Source organism: Pongo abelii, chromosome 15, assembly GCF_028885655.2.
Source record: "Pongo abelii isolate AG06213 chromosome 15, NHGRI_mPonAbe1-v2.0_pri, whole genome shotgun sequence".
Classification (NCBI taxonomy): domain Eukaryota; kingdom Metazoa; phylum Chordata; class Mammalia; order Primates; family Hominidae; genus Pongo; species Pongo abelii.
Genome location: NC_072000.2, coordinates 24,025,899 through 24,043,168, shown reverse-complemented (window position 1 = coordinate 24,043,168; position 17,270 = coordinate 24,025,899). Strand labels below are relative to the sequence as shown.

Sequence of the window (17,270 nt, the reverse complement as noted above, 5' to 3'; positions counted from 1 at the left end):
TGGTCTGGAGGAGTCATCAAAGTGAAATGGAAGATGTTATGGGAGTGCCCGAAAGAGGATTTTGAATGAGGAGGGAGGAAGGTATAAAACGGAGGGCAGGGTCAAAAAGTGGCATGAGGCTGGGCGCCCAGGAGTTCGAGATCAGCTTGGGCGACATAGAGAGACCATTATCAGCTCCTCCGCCCCTCCCCACTCCCGCCCAACCCCTCGGCTCTACCAAAAACAAACAAACAAGCAGACAGCCGGGCGTGGGCGTGGTAGTGCAGAAGTGTGATCCTAGCTCCTTGGGAGACAGGGGGGAGGAGCGCTTGAACCCGGGAGATGGAGGCTGCAATGAGTAGTGATCGCACCACTGCACTCCAGCCTGGGTGGCATGACACTTGGTTCTTGCACAGAGTCGCAGTTCTCTGCTCAGTTTCTTTCATTCATTCCTCATGTCACGGCAGTGAAATCTCTCCCCGAGGAAGCTGTCCGGCCAAATCCATGAGCACTTCTGTAGGTGACGGGCTGTAGTGGCTGAAAAATGCAGTAGGACAACCATTCTGAGACAATACCACTAAATAGGCCCTGAGTGTATCCCCTCTAATTTTCCACAGTGGGTTAGTTTCTACGCTAGTATTGTAGCTGGATAGTTCAGAAACCTGAACAGTCGCCTCCACCGTAACCTGATTCACTGGGAAGGGGCAGGAGGGTGACTAAACCCACAACATTTACAGACGCCCCCTGGGCCCAATGAATGGAGTTAGTCAAGAATACGCTTTGAAGTGTTTTTGAATCACAAACTTGTCTTCTCCCCATTCACCATGAGGTAACGATGCCTGAATGAGAGCATGAACCTTGCTGAGTTTATTTTTTAGACGGAGTCTTACTCTGTCGCCAGGACTAGGGTGCAGTGGCGCGATCTTGGCTCACTGCAACCTCCGCCCAAGCGATTCCCCTGCCTCAGCCTCCCGAGTAGCTGGGACTACAGGTCCGTCCGCGCCACCAAGCCCGGCTTTGGTATTTTTTTTACTAGGGACGGGGTTTCATCATGTTGGTCAGGATAGTCTCGATCTCCTGACCTCTTGATCCGCCCGCCTCGGCCTCCCAAAGTGCTGGGATTACAGGCGTGAGCCACTGCGCCCGGCTGCTGAGTTTTTGCTTTCTGCATCCATCCGTCCGTCCGTCCGTCCGTCCATCCGTCCATCCATCCATCCATCATGTTCAATTACAAAAGTAACGTGATTAGAACCAAAACAGGGTCTGGGCAGGATATTTCATGAGCACAGAGCTGCAACTCCTAAGGCAATGCCTGCCGCGGGCTGATAGGACCAATGGGAAAGTTTCTGCAAAAACTTCCTGACCGCCTTATGCTTAAACTAGGTAATGAAAATGATTCAATGTGAACGTGTATTTTAGAAGAGAACTGAGCTTTCCTGATTGCGGGAACCCAAATGGTGCAGTGCAAAAACTGGGATCCAGAGAGTCAGTTCAACAAGTAAGGTAGGAGAGACCGCGGGCGAGGAGGCCTCCCTGCCTAAACGAAAGAATTCCCAACTGGAAATTAGGATTTTAATCACGAACGCAGAATTCAGAGGGAACTGAAGCGGTGTATTCCGCGACAGTCCTGGAGAGAGAAGATTTAATTACCTTAGTAGTTAGAATGTGTTAGTACTTCAGAAGCCTTGATGTACTAAAACATACCACTGGCAGTGGTGGGATTCGAACCCACGTCCCCGAAGAGACTGGAGCCTAAATCCAGCGCCTTAGACCGCTCGGCCACACTACCACACACGTTACAACGGTTTGCAATTACTTTCTTCATTCTCTCAGCGTCTTGCCCCAGCGTACAAGTGCAAAATTCTGAATTTTCTTCGCGGAAGCAGGGCTCCAGATAGCATTTTCATTCATCCTTAGGGATCTAAGCAGACCCAAAGAAAGGAGGAATTACTGAATTCTCACTCGCCCTGGGAAGTGGGCTAGCAGGTAATCGAAGATTATTAGCGTCAATGTCTTTGGAAGACCTTTATCTTTTCTTTAATCTAGGCAATAAAACACGGAAACTTTAAAAATCCTACTGGTGATTTGCAAGTTATTCGAGAAGACTGAAGAATAAGAACTCCTTGCTGTTGGATCGTGGTTCTGTGGGTACAAATATTGCTTAGAGTGCCATGGGGTCGAAGTTCAGGTCACTTATTAGGCGCCCTTTCGTTCACAGACCTGTAAGCCTGTCACCGCGTTCAAAGGAAACTCCATGGTCGCTCCATCCTGCAGTTTGAGCATAGAGAGGTTGGGTGTAATTGCCGGGTTTCTTGTTGAGGAAGAAGGCGGCTCTGCACGCTCGGGTAGACCGACGCCTACGCCCACGGTAGTAGCACGGCTCCCCAGAGGGAGGTCACATTCCAAGGGTATCCCCAGCGCAGAAAGCGTGGTTCCCGGGCTTCCCTGGAGCCCTGGTGCTGCTCATTCTTTTTTTTTTTCCTTCTTCTTTTCCTTTCCTTTCCTTTTCTTTTCCCTCCTTCCTTCCTTCCCTTCCTTCCTTCTTTCTTTCCTTTCTTTCTTTCTTTCTTTCTTTCTTTCTTTCTTTCTTTCTTTCTTTCTTTCTTTCTTTCTTTCTTTCTTTCTTTCTTTCTTTCTTTCTTTCTTTCTTTCTTTCTTTCTTTCTTTCTTTCTTTCTTTCTTTCTTTCTTTCTTTCTTTCTTTCTTTCTTTCTTTCTTTCTTTCTTTCTTTCCTTTCTCTCTCTCTCTCTCTGTCTCCCTCCCTTTCGGCAGTATGGCTATTTTCATGATGTTGATTCTTCCTATCCATGAACATGGACTGTTTTTCCGTTTGTTTGTGTCCTTTCTGATTTCCTTGAACAGTGGTTTGTAGTTCTCTTTGAAGAGGTCCTTCACTTCCATTGTTAGCTGTACTGCTAGGTATTTTATTCCCTTTGAAGCAATTGTGAATGGGAGTTCATTCCTAATTTGGCTCTCTACTTGCCTGCTGTTTTTTGTTTTGTTTTGTTTTGTTTTTTGACGGCGTCTCTGTCACCCAGGCTGGATAGGCGACACCCACGGCAGTGGTGCCATCTCGACTCACTGCAACCTCCGCCTCCAGGGTTCAAGCGATTCTCCTGCCTCAGCCTCCTGAATAGCTGGGAATACAGGCGTCCGCCACCACGCCCGCCCGGCTAATTTTTTGTATTTTTAATAGATATGGGTTTTCACCATGTTGGCCAGGCTGGTCTCGAACTGCTGACCTCAGGTGATCCACCCGCCTCAGCCCCACAAAGTGCTGGGATTACAGGCCTGAGCCGCCCCACCCGGCAGCTTGTCAGCTTTCTTAAGCTTTTGGGCTGAGATGAGGCGGTTTTCTAGATACAGGATCATGTCATCTGCAAACAGAAAGAGTTTGACTTCCTCTCTTCCTATTTGAATGCCCTGTATTTCTTTCTCTTGCCTTATTGCCCTGGCCAGAACTTCCAATACTATGTTAATAGGTGTGGTGAGAGAGGGCATCCGTGTTTCGTGCCGGTTTTCAAGGGGAATGCTTCCACCTTTTGCCCATTCAGTATGATGTTGGTTGTGGGTTTGTCACACATGGCTTTTATTATTTTGACGTATGTTCCTTTTAAACTTAGATCATTGAGGGTTTTTAACATGAAAGGATGTTGAATTTTGCAGAAAGCCTTTTCTGCATCTATTGAGATAGTCATGTGTTGTACCATTTCTTTCTAAAAGAGTAGAGGGAAAGCTAGAAAACAGTTTCAGAGGTGATACTTGGGGTCTCCCGCACCCTGAGCGGGAATTACTGACCTGCGAACAACCCCACTTGGCGCAAAGCCCTGGATTATGTATTATTTATATTCTTTGTTGCTGTTCCCATTTGGCTGTTTCCTCGGTCTGTGGATCCAGAAATTCTCCTGGGAGTCTAATTAAAGTTGCCTGATTTTAAGTGCTCCCTCTGTCCCCCATCTCAATCACTCAAAAAAACCACAACCCTTTCTCGCCTCTCCTGGCTCTAGGCCTCTGAGGTCTCTCCCCAAGCCCTGGTGGCCCAACTGGTCAGGTTGAGGGCGAATAGAGAGGAAAAAAGCGTTCTTCCCTGGGCCTTCGCGGGGGCCAAGGTCCTGCGAGTTCACGGTCACCGCTGCCAGGAGTTGGGGGAGGCGAGCAGAAAGGAAGTTCTTAAAAAGCAGCTTTAAAATAGGGCTCAGGGAGCACCGGATAAACGTAGAACCCGGGCAGGGAAGCGGGAGCGGCATAGGAAAGGGCAGGGACGTTCGGAGGTCGGAGGCAGGCTCTCCTCCCGCGCCCCCACCCACTCTAGTCCGGGCTCCCCGCGGTGCCTCCCAAACTCACCCCGTGTTACATCCCCCTCTTCACTCCTTGTCGCCCTCTGGCGCCAGCACCTTCCTCCCCAACGTCCAGCTCACCGGCAATCTAAGCTCACTGGGTACCCACCGTTGGCCCTGACCAGGTCTCTTTCTTCCTAGAAGGAGGAGGTCAGCACCCAAGGCCAGCAGGCAGCATCTCGTAGGTTTTGAATCCAGCAGGATGGTCAAAGATATGGCGTCCTACGATTCACTTAAGACGGAGAGATTAAAATACCCGTCGCCAGCCCCTTTGGCTGAATGTATGACTACTAAGAAATTTCACATTGTGTTTTCAAGCTTTGGAGGAAGCCTTAGGGTAAAAGGAGTGAGCTTACTGCCTCCATCTACACGCAAGTCTTTGCCAGGGTCAGAAGTGGAAAGACTAATGTTGTTCTTAAGCTAGAGAGAATCCTAGGAATCCTGTGCCACCATCTCAGTGTATAAGCCGAGGAAGCATCAGCTTGAAAGAAAAAAAGAAAGATCCTGGGTTCTTTATGACTTGAAAGAGCTGTGCAGGGTGAATGGGAGGGGAGAGAACAAATATTTAAAATATCTGTTGAACTATTATGCGTAGTATTGAGCCAACAAGAGACTTAGGGCCCATGAATGGGTCTCATATTGAAACTTTTGATGAGATCTCCAGATGAGATTTAACAGTAACATTTATGTCTCTTTGTGTTTCAGTGCTAGTCTGATAAACATACCTGCTATGGTTTGAATATGGTTAATTTGTCCCCACTAGAACTCATGTCGAAATTTGATTTCCAATGTGTCAGTGTTGGGAGATGGGGCCTAGAGGGAGGTGTTTGGATCGCAGTAGTAAATTCCTTATGAATGTCTTGGTGCCCTTCTCTCTGTAGTGTGTGAGTTCTGGCTCTGGTGAGATTGGATTACTTCCTTTGGGAATGGATTAGTTCCCTGGGAGAGTGGGTTGTTATGCAGCCAAGATGCCCCCACTTTTTTTTTCTTTTTTTCTCTTTGTATGTGTCTGCTTCCCCTTTGACCTTCTCTGCCTTGTTTTGACCTAGTGTAGTGGCCCTCACCAGAAGCCTGGCTGATGCTGGTAACATGCTTCTCCTACTTCCCAGGCTGCAGAACTGTGAGCTAAATAAATCTCTTTCTTTCTAAATTACTCAGCCTCAGGTATTCTATTATAGCAACACAGAACGAATGAAGACAATACTCATTTGGCCAGGTGTGGTGGCTCACACCTGTAATCCCAGCATTTTGGGAGACCAAGGCAGGCAGATTACTTGAGGTCAGGAGTTCGAGACCAGCCTGGACAACATGGCAAAACCCCGTCTCTACTAAAAATACAAAAATTAGCCGGGCATGGTGGCATGTGCCTGTAATCCCAGCTACTCAGGAGGCTGAGGCAGGAGAATTGCTTGAACCCAGGAGGTGGAGGTTGCAGTGAGCCGAGATCGCACCACTGCACTCCAGCCTGGGCAACAGAGATTCCATCTCAAAAAAACACAAAAACAAACAAAAAAACTCATAATACTCATTTAAACAACCCATAGTTTCTCTATGTGTTGACTTTTTTTTTTTTTAATATGAAGATTCTCATGTGATGGAAGTGACCTGAGCCCATTTTGATCTGTTTTAGTGCCAGATCAGGCAATAAAAGGAAGCAGTCAACAGGAAAGAACTTAGCCATCACAGCAGAGCCCTCTTTGATCCTGGAATGCTGCAGGTTCAAATTCCTCAAACTGACAGGTGTCAGAGCACTTTCTTATCAAGAAAGTACCACACTCTCCTGTTCCTGGCTGAAGTTCCTTTGCTAACAAGTGCGCATAGCTTCTCCTATTCAATTTCCTATTCAGTGTTGCTGGAGTACCTATTTCCTGCCTTGTGCTCACAGGATCCTTCAGTAGGGAGGGAGGAAACTTGGCCTGTTCCTTTCAAGAAGTGGATCACATGTTGGATTGCACAGTACAAACAGTAAGTGCCCTGAGACCCATAAGCCAGGTGTCTTGGTTTTCTTAGTAGAATGCCAAATTTGCTGCATACTTGATTGCCCAGTATCTAAAGCAAATGGATAACCACCCTTTTGGAAAGATGCCTGATACAAATACATGCAGACACATTGCATGTGTCTGGCTGGCACATGTCTATTCCTTCAGTCTTCAGCACAGAATGCTGATATTCTAGGCTCTAGCATTCTGTAATATTGTCGGAGAGTTTAACCTTGAATTTCTTGCTATCCATACCTTGTTAATAGTCCAGATGATGAAAATTTATAGATGAGCAAGAGATTTACTTTAAGGCCTTAATATGCAAAGTGTGATTGGGGGCCAGCAGCATCAGCATCTTCTGGTAGCAGATTAGAAATGCAGAGTCTCAGGCCTACTGAATCAGAATCTGAACAAACTCCCCAAAAGTTAGAGTATGCATTAAATCTTGAGAAATACTCTATGTACCAACTTCTGTATCAAATGTTCTATGCTCATTTAGAGCATCTGAAAGTTCCCACCAGAATCTTTCTGGATCAGTCTGCAGCAGAAGACACGCACTACATTGCAATGTAAAGCTCTGTTCCTAGCTCCAATAGAGAGCCATGCCCCCGGCCGGGCATGGTGGCTCATGCCTGTAATCCCAGCACGTTGGGAGGCCAAGGCGGGCAGAGCACGAGGTCAGGAGTTCGAGACCAGCCTAACCAACATGGTGAAACCCCGTCTCTACTAAAAATGCAAAAATTAGCCGGGCGTGGTGGTGTGCGCCTGTAATCTCAGCTACTTGGGAGGCTGAGGCGGGAGCATTGCTTGAACCCGGGAGGTGGAGGTTGTGGAGAGTTGAGATCGTGCCATTGCACTCCAGCCTGGGCAATAAGAGCAAAACTCCGTCTCAAAAAAAAAAAAAAAAAAAAAAAAAAGCCGTCCACCTATTGGCCTGAGGACCCCTCTATGTGCTGTAAAATCTTGCTCAAAATTAAATACTATATTTAAATTAAATAATATTTTTGATGACTCCATCAGATAGTCAATGCTTTCAGCATTTATTGAACCCCACTTACTTAGCTCTAATATGGTTTCATATGGTTATCACATTGACCATCACAGTAAAGCAAAGTACTGTGATGTACTTAGAAGTTTTCTAGGCCGGGTGCGGTGGCTCACGCCTGTAATCCCGGCGCTTTGGGAGGCTGAGGAGGGTGAATCATGAGGTCAGGAGTTCGAGACCAGCCTGACCAACATGGTGAAACCCGTCTCTACTAAAAATACAAAAAAAATTAGCAGGGCATGGTGGCACACACCTGTAATCCCAGCTACTCGGGAGGCTGAGGCAGGGGAATAACTTGAACCCAGGAGGCGGAGGTTGCAGTGAGCTGAGATTGCACCACTGCACTCCAGCCTGGGCAACAGAGCAAGACTCTGTCTCAAAAAAAAAAAAAAGTTTTCTAAAGTAAGAAGAGGGAGGGGAAATTTCCTTGTATTGAGCAGGGAGATTTAAGCCCCTTATTTCTAGTTTGTGTTTGTCTTTACACTTTTCACTGAACTTCTTTGGAGACATGGGACAAGAGGGATTTCATGGAGTAATCCAGTGAAATCAATCACCTCTGCAAGCTTCAGGTGAAAAGAAATGCAATCTTTGAACTATGGTAAGATCAACAGGAATAGAAAGGGGAAGGATATGAGGCATTTTTTATTCTTTGTTTCTGTTCATCCTTCTGGTATCATTGTCCTCCTTCACCTACTCAGTCCCCACAAATATTTTAACAGTCTTGGTGCTTTGGGCTTAAAACTATCGTGTCTGATGTACAATTTAATTTCTTCTTTGATTTCCCTCTACTGCTTTTCCTAGTCCCTGACTTTAATTCCATAGTGTACCAAGTGCTCAAAACATGGTCAGCTTCCACGTGAACACACAGGAGTGTTTATAATGGGTTTAAACATTTGAGGCAAGCTAGTGGGGTGCATCTGCCAGGAAGCCTTTTGGGACTTGGAAATAGAATCTTGCCCACTTCACATCCACCAAATAAATCTGTGCTTATCATTTGATCAGGTTTGGGGAGGAGCAGAAGACAAACAAGATTATTATCCTTGCTCGTTGGGAACTTGAATTTGAATAAAAGAAAATATCTTCTCCACCTTTTACAATATATACAATACGAACCCAGAAGAATGAACACACAGAGACACACACACTACAGTTAGACGGCAATACAAGTGGTAACTGATAATCACCAGAGTGAGTGTAGCCTCAGTTTCCAGAAGGTAAGATGTCTGTAGAAATCTGAAGAAAACTTTGAGAAAGTACAAATCGAGGCAAGTACATGTGTGTATGTGTGTATGTGTGTGTGTGTGTGTGTGGCTAAAGCTTTGCAAAGTCACGTTCCTTGATATCTGAGATAAACAATCTATGTATCTTGGAAACCGGTATGCCTGTCCATAGGTGTTCATGGATGTTGTTACAGTGAATAATTGGTTGAGTCCTGGTAATTGTGCCTACTTTTCTGGGATATAAATTCCTGACCTTTAAAAATATTCTATAGCCAATGAAGCTGAAAATTACGAAGTCTCCCCCAAAGGATGACATAATAGTTTCCTTTTCTGAACAGAAGCTCCTTGAAATAGTGCACTGTCATGTAAATAAGTATCACTCATTAGACTTCATTTTGCTTGGTTTACTAGAAATTCAGTCCTACCTAGACCCTAGACAATCTATCCTGGAAAATTAGTAGTAGGGTTCTTGACAAAAATATTTAAGCTGAATCTAATCATGAGGAAATAAGTAAATATTAAACCAAATTTTATATGAGGAAATAATCACATTCAGAACGTGAGATTTCCTATAAGACAACTGCCATGAGAAAAGAAAGTCTAAGAGGAGGGGAATTTTCTAGATTAAAGGAGACCAAAGAGACGTGACAACTAAATGCAGTGAGAAATATTGTTAGAATTTAAATTATTTTAATAGGGAGTGGGCAAGTGGGGAAATCTGAATATGGACTGTATGTCTATTAGCATATAAGGAATTATAAATTTTCCTGGGTGTGATATGGTACTAATATTCTGCTCTTGGATAGTACATATAAACAGGGGGAAGGGGAGGTAAGAAGGATGCAAATGTTCCTAATAATGGGTGTTCTAGTTAAAGGGTATACAGTTTTTATCATACCGTTTTTTTAACTTTTCCCTAGGGTATCACTATACAAACAGACAGTGGCCAGAATATATATAAAAATAGACCTCTGACCAGTAGTAACCTACAACAGCCAGTGCAGGAAGTCAACCCACAGTGACCAGCACAGGAAGCCATCCCATTATCTCTCTCTCTTTTATTTATTTATTTTTTTTTTTGAGACAGATTTTCACTCTTGTTGCCCAGGCTGGAGTGCAATGGTGCTATCTTGGCTCACCGCCTGTCACTGGCTATCTCTGCCTCCAGGGTTGAAGCGATTCTCTTGCCTCAGCCTCCCAAGTAGCTGGGATTACAGGCATGCACCACCACGCCAGGCCAATTTTGTATTTTTAGTAGAGACGGGGTTTCTCCATTTTGGTCACGCTGGTCTCGAACTCCCAACCCTCAGGTGATCCACCTGCCTCGGCTTCCCAGAGTGCTGGGATTACAGGTGTGAACCACAGCGCCTGGCCAGTCCATTGTCTTTAAGCCAGACTTTTAGGAAGTCAGACCACTATCTCTAAGCAACCAGCCCAGGAAGCCAAACAATAACCTCTGTAAAAACCAGACCCAATAGCTAGGAATTTATGAATAATTAACACCTTTCCTATTATTTGTTTCTGTTTCCAAGTTAGCATCAACCAGAGAAAGCCAAATATGCATCCCTAACCAATCACATAGGACGCCCCGCTTCTAGTTAGCCTGCCCACCGTGTCCCCATGCCACAGTCTCCAGTCAGGGCACACTTGAAGGCTTCCCTTTGTCCACTATAAAGTTTTCCCACTCCTCAGCTTGCCTTTGAGTCTCTGCCAAATCACAAGTGATGCTTTTTTGGGTCCCCACTTCCAAGATGGCAAAGAAAAGAAATAACAATGGTCATGCCAAAAAGGGCCACAGCCACGTGCAGCCCATTTGCTACATGAACTATGCCCTATGCCTACCCAAAGGCAAGACTATTAAGAAGTTCATCATTCAAAACGTAGTAGAGACTGCACCTGTCAGGGACATTTCTGAAGCTAGTATCTTTGACGCCTACGGGCTTCCCAAGTTGTTCGTGAAATTCTGTTACTATGGGAGTTGTGTCATTCACAGCAAGGTAGACAGGAACTAATCTTGTGAAGCTTGCAAGGACCGAACACCCCCACCCTGATTCAGACCTATGGGTGCTGCCACATGACCCCTACCAAAGCCCATATAAGAAGGTGAGTCCTTAAGGACTAAAGAAAAAGTCTCTCTAGAGAAAAATAATATGGAAATTATATTTTTAAAAAATCACAAGTGAAGGCTGCTAATTCCTTTGCTATAGAAAGTTCTGAATAGCCTTTGCTTGTTCTCATTAACGGGTGTTCATTTATTTCCACATTAGGATTAAAGTTTTTCCAAATGAAAAGTTGAGAGGAAATGGAAGAAATACAGACAAACAACAAAAAAAGCAATTAAAAATATTGCTAAGATTACAACTAGGGGTCAAGTTGCTCAGCAGAGGAAGTGCTCAGGATGGGCCAGAACACACTGGAGCACAACCAGGTTTGCTGATGCTAAGTCTAATAAACTAGTAGAAGGAGTTCTTGGAGTTTCCTAGAGTCAGACAGGCCAACTTGAGTGAATTGTGGAGTAAGGGGCTGGAAGAATGAGAATGTAACATAAGGTCCTGGGACAACCTTTGATGGTAGGAGGTGGGCTGAATGTGGATAGGGTCAATTGGTCAAAGGTTTATTTGTACTGATAGAGGAGTGAGAACCCTCTCTGCAAAGCCAGCCTCTGTCTAGGAGAAACTGGAAACATCAGATCCATGGTTGTTGCCCTGGCTTCTCTCCTTGGAATACTTTGAATATTTTAAATTATTATTATTATTATTATTTTATTTTTTATTTTTAGACTGAGTCTGGCTCTGTCGCCCAGGCTGGAGTGCAGTGGTGCGATCTCGACTCACTGCAACCTCCGCCTCCTGGGTTCAAGCAATTCTCCCGCCTCAACCTCCCGAGTAGCTGGGACTACAGGCGCGTGCCACTATGCGCTAATTTTTTGTATTTTTAGTACAGATGAGTTTTCACCGTGTTAGCCAGGATGGTCTCAATCTCCTGACCTCGTGATCCACCCGCCTCAGCCTCCCAAATTTAAATTATTCTTAAATGTATAACAGTCTGTGGATAGAAGAGAAGAAATCAATTCATGTAGGGAATAGAAGTGAGCTTGCCAAATTGTGACAGGGTGAGAATGAGAGGACAGATTCTAAGAGAAGGTGAGGAGCCATCATGAATACCATCAGAGAAAGACAAGCAAAGAGAGCAGGAGAAACAGCACAGAGGAAGAAGGCCGTTTGAGAGACAGTTTGCACTGCTTAGTAATTTTGCCTATGGCCAGTCTCTCTGAAAATAATAATAATGAAGATAATACTAACAATGATGATAATAATAAACACCTATTTCCAAAACTGGGACATTGAGACCTGGCAAAGTTAGATAACCGATTTAGGTTTTTTCTAACCACTGCACTACATATTCTATGTCTATACATGCCAACAATCACACATCAACTATGACCAAAAGTTTATTTTAATTTGACTTTTCTGCTCTAGAAAAAAGGTAAGCCTACTTGTGTTCCCCTGACGTTAAAAAAAAAAAAAAAAAAAAAAAAATGTAGGCAACCTGCCATTTCCTTAAGCTATGAGGTGTGTCTTTAGGCCCAAAGAGAACGTTAGAGGTTTTCTCCAGTGAAGTGTCTTGTGTAGGCAAATAGAGTATAGAGACTCAATTTTTAATTCAATCAGTTAAAACAAAGCCTTGTAGTTCTCTTGGGAGCAGGAGACTGAGGGTTAAACACCCGGGAGCAGTAGAAGCAACAGCCCTTGTCAGGCTACAAAAGATATGTATTCATCTCACCTTAGGACAACATCGTAAGGCCTCTTCCTGACTCATCCCTAATCCAAGAAAATCTGCCACAAATGCCTTACTTTGCCTATCTAAATAGAGCACTTTTCTTCCTTGAAAATGTGTAAGGTCAACAGCATCATGTTTTACGTTTAAATAATGAAAAATAAAGGAGACAATGAATCATAATAACCTTACAGATTTCTTACAAATTTTGTGATCTTGGACATGAAAGCACTAAAAAATTGTGAGTATAAGAGCAGAGCTGCGGTCAGAGGGTCTAAATCTTACTAAGTAGAGTCGCGTCACTTCTTGGGGTTTCATGAGTCAGTGCTTAGTTTCCAATGTTCTCACCTACGGCTTATTTGCCGTAAGAAATGGGTACGAGATCTTTCTTAGTTAAATAATTGTTTAGTTTCTGTTCACCAGCTTATATAAACAAGGTTTCTAAAAATTGAAAACAATCTTTTCTAAAAAGTCGTATTATTTTCATACCAACTATGTGCAAATCTGTGTATGTCTTCAGGGAAGGATTAAACTCTTCTTCCTCAACACCCCTTTTCCCTGTTTGCTTCTACCTCTGGACCTTGGAAGAGTGAGGGATTAACTCCAGAAAGGCAAGTTTAGAGGTCTAGGGATCTGGATTGAGAAAGGAAAAAGCCGTGGAAAATCTCTTACCTCCGTCCCTGGATTTTACCACCAAATTAAGCGGAAGGCGTGCACTACAATTTCCTTGTCCATCAGACGCCCTCCATAGACGCCTCATATTTCGGGAGGTGTGTGTGTGGGGGGTCGCCCTTGTACCCAAAGATCTGAAATTCTAACATGAACACCATTTCCATGCACCACAGAGGCACAGTAGGCAACGTCTCAAGAGAGTATCAGGGTGAGGAACGGGAAGACAGCCTGGTAGTTGCTCTGCTCAAAGCAGAATCTTTTCGAGGGATTTACAGAGCACGAAAATGTTTTCATTTTGTAGGAGAATATCCTGGAATTTTACTCAAGCTAACATCCTATTCAGTAGCTGGAATGCTAGAAGCATAATAACAATCTATAAGGTGAAAGGTAGAAAAGCTGCACCCGGGTAGGGCTCCATAGCTCAGGGGTTAGAGCACTGGTCTTGTAAACCAGGGGTCGCGAGTTCAATTCTCGCTGGGGCCTGTGTTCCTTTTTCCCTTCTACCCACAGGGATTTCCACATTAGAAGGTAATCGGGGTCGGACAACGCGGCAGCAGTGTGGCTGTCGCTTGGCACATCTGCATGTCTTCGGCGCCGCTTCGGCAGTCATTTAGGCTAGGCGGGTTCACGCCTGCTACAGAAGCTGCCAGTCTCAATGACTCTTGGGGCGTGTGGTTTACCTCTGCTGTGCAAATAAGTACGCATTCTTGCCGATAGAAGGCACCCAAGAACCTAGTTCATCAGAAAAATGCCTGATGTTCTGAATGAGCCTTAGGGCAAAACGGAAGCACCTTTTCAGCCCGGCTCGTTGGTCTAGGGGTATGATTCTCGCTTAGGGTGCGAGAGGTCCCGGGTTCAAATCCCGGACGAGCCCCCCTTTTCAACTCAACAAGGTATTCCTTGTTGAAAACTTTACGATTGTACTTTGCTGTCCCTGTATACTATTCTTTGAAAAATTGCAGCCGTTAACTCCCCAGGGATGTGAAGAAGCACAGCAGAGAAACCCCCAGGTGATCCTTTTTATTCTCTCTGACAAACTATAACACATCGTCCTCTCCCTGCCTACCTCTAGCAATCCTGTCAAGTCAAAGTCTATGCAAAGTTGCTCGGAAATTTTAGCCCTTGATAAACACAAGGAGCTGCTTTCTTTCCTGGGAATGAATTGGGAGCGGACACGTACTAACATTGTCACCGTGTGTAACTGTATGATGTGTTATCTTTTAAAAAGGGGTTTATATGTTATTACATAATATTGCCTTTTCTTCTCCTTTTCCTTTCTTTCCTTTTTCCCCACCCTTTCTGGTGTTTGTTTGTTTGTTTTGTACTGTAAGGTAGGCAATGAATTCTGTTAATTCCAGTGGAGCAATAGAGTGATAAGGGAAAGTGTATCTCCAGAGGCAAATTTTGAAACGTTAACTTTAAAAATAATGTTTTGTGGATCCTTAGCAACTTTCTTTATTGTGTGAATAACTATTACAGAATAAAACGATTCCGTTAGAAGTGAACTATATCCCTTCCTGGCAACAGATGGACTAACTTACCCACATCGACACTCATCATCTCTGTCTTCTGTCTTGTTTCAAGGCCCATCTTTCACTTCTCATATTTAAGGGCAGCTCCTTCAGTTTCACATCAGATGAATTTCCCATTTCCTCTCCTTTAGGTAAAGACTTGGTTTCTGAAATCAACATTACCTCCGCACCTCCACCCCCAAGCCCCTAACAACACACACAGCAGCTATTTCCCCCAGTGTGCCAATCATTTCCATTAGCATACAAACACCAAACAGCTGCAGTATCACCAATCCTTAAAAAAAATTCCTTCTTAACCTCTCTTCCCAATTCTTTCTTCTGCATAGATAAAAAAAACTTCTTAAAAGTTATGCGTTGTGTATCTCAACTTCCTCCCCTCATGCTCTGTCTTCAACTAATTATGATCAGGCCTTTTTTCTCCACCACGCCACTTGAAATGGCTTTTGTCAAGGTTACCAATGACTTTGATGTTTCCAGATCTAAAAGTCACTTTTCAGTCTTCGTCCTACTTCATTTCTCATCTCAGGAGGCTACTTTTCAGTCTCTTTTGATGGCTCCTTTCCTGACCTCTCAATATTTGAGTGTTATTTTGCTCTCCCCTTGCCCATTTGTTTGTTTATCTCTCTATACTTATCAAGTCATGAGGCTTAACATAGCATCGTATACTGATGATTCCTATTCATAAGCCTTGACCTAGGTTTGTAGATATAGTCACCTGCTTGCTCCAGCATGTGAACGAGTTATAGGCATCTCAGAATTAACTTGTCTCAAATGATACCCTTGATTTCCTGCCACTCCTCTTCCAATTGCTGTCTAACCACCACCCATATCTCAGGAAACAGATCCATCATTTATCCAGTTTCTCCAACATCACATCCAATCCACTGTTCTATCTTCGTCTGTTTCCCAACACACTCATTATCACCCTAGTCTAAACTCTCTTTCATCTCTTACAAATCCCATGATAGCCTTCTAACTCATCTTCCTACTTTTTCTCTACTCCCTATTCTAGAGAACAGCCAGAGTTATCCTATTACAATGTAAGCCAAACAATACTCTCCTCCACTTAAAAGCAGCCAATAACTTCTCACATTTAGAACAGAATCTGTGATCGAGCCCTTGTGTGTTCTGGTGGTGTCTGTCCCTCTGATTGCAACTGCTTACCCCCTCCTCCTCCTTCTCACTCACTTTCTTCTAGCTATACTGGCCCTCCCACTGTTCCTCAAATCCATGTGCCTTGTTTCTTATTCCGGACTTTTCATGTACTGTTTCCTTTGCCTAGAACATCTCACTTCCTCAAATATTTGTATCCCTCTCTCTCTCTCACTCCTTCTGTGCTCAAATGTTACCTCTTTAGAGACAACTTCCTTGACCACTCTTTCCAAAATAGCCTCCAATTGCCATTATACCCTACACTAATTTATGGCAGTTCACAGCATTTATCACTACTTAATATTATTATATGCAGTTCTTTCCTTCTTTTTTTCTGTTTCCCCTACTGGGATATAAGCTCCAGGAAGGCAGATCTTTTGTTGTGCTCGATTTTGTACCCTCAGCACTTAGCAATGTGTACTATATGTAGTTGGCAATTAATAATGAATAGATGAATGGATGGACGAATATTACCACACTTCTGGGCACACCTGCTGGTCTCCAGAGGCCACAATTAAATGGCAATTTATTTCCAGTTTCTGTAGAGTCAGATTGGAATCTTCCCAGGGATAATAGCAATGGCAATGGAATTATGTTACAAATGGATACCTAAATTGATCTTTCTTGTCTCTGCAGACTATACGCTAAGCACCTTACACGTATTCACTAATTTTCATAATAGAGGTATATATTATCTCCATTGTACAAATGAGGAAATAGAGGCACACAAAAGGTAAGCAGCTTGCCCAAGTCACACAGTTAGTAACGTGAGAATTGCCACCCCTTGCATTCTAACAGCCCAGCCCACGGTCCCTTCACCATCCTTCCCAAATCACTGCACGACCTTCCTTATGCCTCATTTGTTTTCTACTCGATGATGTTTTACAATGTTTCCAGACCGTCTTTTTTTTTGTAATTGTAGGATTTATTTTTCCATTGTAGACTGTGAGTTTCCCTTGTGGGCAGGCATTACTTTATTCATCTTTCTGTACTCCTCCATAACTAGAACAGTGCAGATTACGCTCGTCTACTTAAAGGCAAAGAGCTCAAAATACGCTTGTCCACTTAAAGGCAAAGCGAAGGCTACACATGAGTTATATTAATGTCCTAGCACTTTCCCTCCTTTGGGAAACCATGGATTCAAAAGCATCTTTATGATCTTGAGAGGATTTTGCTGTCTTTATGAAGTACTTCACGTTATGAAACACTCAGAAATACGAGACGTTCCAAAATAGCGCACAGCTATATTCTTTACCAACTGGAGATACGAGATTGGGTGCTAGAGAAAGGTGAAGAGGCTGTGTTAACGTGGTAGCACCAGTACAGTAATCGGAATACACGGATGGTTTCCCTAAAAAAACAAACCACATGGCAGCGGTGGGATTCGAACCCACGCCCCCGAAGAGACTGGAGCCTTAATCCAGCGCCTTAGACCGCTCGGCCACGCTACCTGCTGGCTAGTGGCGGGAGACATAGTTTCTACCCTTTCCTCTTTTACCCTCTCCACCTGCCAACTTCATGATCCTGTATTTGTAGTTTTACCAGATTTTTTCTTTCTTTTCTTTCTGGTTTGTTTA

The 17,270-nt window shown here is 44.0% G+C and overlaps 4 non-coding genes across 4 annotated transcripts; 2 read left to right on the top strand and 2 right to left on the bottom strand.

Annotated features, from left to right (window-relative positions):
* Positions 1-1,686: 1,686 nt before the first annotated feature.
* On the bottom strand, positions 1,687-1,768 carry TRNAL-UAG (transfer RNA leucine (anticodon UAG)). Its single transcript has one exon. It is a non-coding gene; the product is annotated as a tRNA-Leu (tRNA).
* Positions 1,769-13,419: 11,651 nt separating this feature from the next.
* Positions 13,420-13,492, top strand: TRNAT-UGU (transfer RNA threonine (anticodon UGU)). The gene has a single exon. It is a non-coding gene; the product is annotated as a tRNA-Thr (tRNA).
* A 319-nt stretch (positions 13,493-13,811) lies between these two features.
* Positions 13,812-13,883, top strand: TRNAP-AGG (transfer RNA proline (anticodon AGG)). Its single transcript has one exon. It is a non-coding gene; the product is annotated as a tRNA-Pro (tRNA).
* Positions 13,884-17,062: 3,179 nt separating this feature from the next.
* TRNAL-AAG (transfer RNA leucine (anticodon AAG)) lies at positions 17,063-17,144 on the bottom strand. The gene has a single exon. It is a non-coding gene; the product is annotated as a tRNA-Leu (tRNA).
* Positions 17,145-17,270: the final 126 nt, after the last annotated feature.